The following is a 1991-nucleotide window of genomic DNA, read 5'->3' on the forward strand; positions in this document are numbered from 1 at the left end:
AAGCAGCTCTGGCCCTCGCCCTGTCCAAGGCCTTAACCCTGTTCTCTGTCCCTGTCTCCAGCCCGCCTCTCCGGGCCTCTGTCCCTGTTCCCCCTCTCCAGTGCCCCTGGTCCTGGCCCTGACACTTAGCCCTGGTCCTTAGCTTTGGCCCTTAGCCTTAGTCCCTTAGCCTGTTCGCCTCTTAAAGGCACAGTGCCGCATTTTCCATATTTCCTTGACTCTAGTGTTTTTGTGTTTTCCCTTAAAGGGACTGTGCCGCTTTTTGTTCTATAATAAATATTTGCCCTGTTTTGGCTTACTCTCATACCTGTCTTGTGTTGTGCGATTGGGGTCGGTTACAAACCATAACAGGTTTCAATGTCGGTAGCTCTGGCTCCCCCAAAACATTTGATCTCGGCTGGCTTACCTAGCTTAATATGCCGGGTGATGGAGTCGCCAATCACAAGGACAGGAAGACGGGGTTGCAGTGGAGGCCGCTGCGTACTGGGACCGGAACCCGCAACACGTGAAAAATCATGTTGCGGAGCAGGTGCTGTTGAGGCCGAGCGGTTACACTGCCGCTCCGTATTGGGGCAAAGACCTTGTCCTGAGCACTATGTCTGGGACTCTCCAGACAAGAAGACCTCGCTAGAGGCTCCTTAGAAAAGCCTATAGTGTCCGAGACGTCTAAAGCTGACTGTTTTCCTGACTCAAGTTCAAGGACACGACTCTCTAACCGAGTTAACCTTTCTAGGAGAGAGGGACAGACAGGACAGACAGAACACAGAGCCATGCTTACACCAGGTAGAGCAGGAACAAATAAAAATACGAAGTACTATGGATCAACTGCTAAAGGCTATGTGTATGAAGCTGATTGAAGGTTTAGCTAAAGAGCTAAAACCAGTAGGTCGAGTTAGTTGACAAGCTAACAAGGCAAGACCAGAAAATGCAGGTACAAAAGAGTGGCCTGCTGGAGGAGGGCAAGTGAGGGGCAGTAGATACTCTAATGCACTCGGTTGCCTCCTCGGAAAACTCCAGCAGGAAAACTCCAAGTCTTTGTCTGTCTTAGTCGGTCGCCGGCGCTTTGCTGGCGCTTGGATAAACTACACTTAAATCCCTAAGGAATATTGTCCCACACCTGTAGGGGGCTGGCCACTGACAATTGTTTGGACTAATTAGCAGGAGAAAAGCCAGATGCTAGATTCACACCCACTTATGACAGGGGTGAATTCAGTTGATTCAGAGACAAACAGCAACCAAATTGATACACAGAATGCTACTCACTTCACTGTCTCAGCTCCTCAGTGAGTCTCGTACTGCTATAGTATAGTAGACCGATCAAAAACGGATTGGGAAAATACCATTTCCAAATTCCAATATGAATAACATGTCGTTGACATTCGTTTAAAAAAAATATATATATATATTTAACACATGTTTATGTTATATAAAGGTATTTAAGGTATTGTGTTTATTGCATGTAGATTGTTGGGGGTCATCATAGATCAAGGGTACATTGTATGTTAATTGTATGCTATTTGCTGTGAAGCACTTTGAGCTGCAATTCCTCTATGAAGGTGCTATACAGATAAAGTTATTATTATTATTATTATTATTATTATTATTATTATTATTATTATTATTATTATTATTATTATTATTATTATTATTATTATTATTATTATTATTATTATTTTATTATTATTATATATATTTTGGGTGGATATTGCCATACAATAACTCTGAGCTGTGATGTCATTGAATGAGCTGCAGAGCAGACTTGGACCCATCAGTACTGTCAGAGCAGACCGTGCGTCTCCCTCGCGTTCACAACAAACCAGACATCTGGAGCGTTTTCTCCCACGGTTTAAGCGAATGCGCATCGGTGAGTATTTAAACATATATATCGACGGACGGACATCTTATTTGTATCTGGTCAACTTTTTCTGTGCACAGGACAAAACAAAAAACAAAGGTAAGACGATGTCAGACTTGATGTGTGTCCTTGAGCG

The sequence above is a fragment of the Notolepis coatsorum genome (genome assembly GCF_963971535.1).
Source record: "Notolepis coatsorum genome assembly, chromosome: 13".
Taxonomy (NCBI): domain Eukaryota; kingdom Metazoa; phylum Chordata; class Actinopteri; order Aulopiformes; family Paralepididae; genus Notolepis; species Notolepis coatsorum.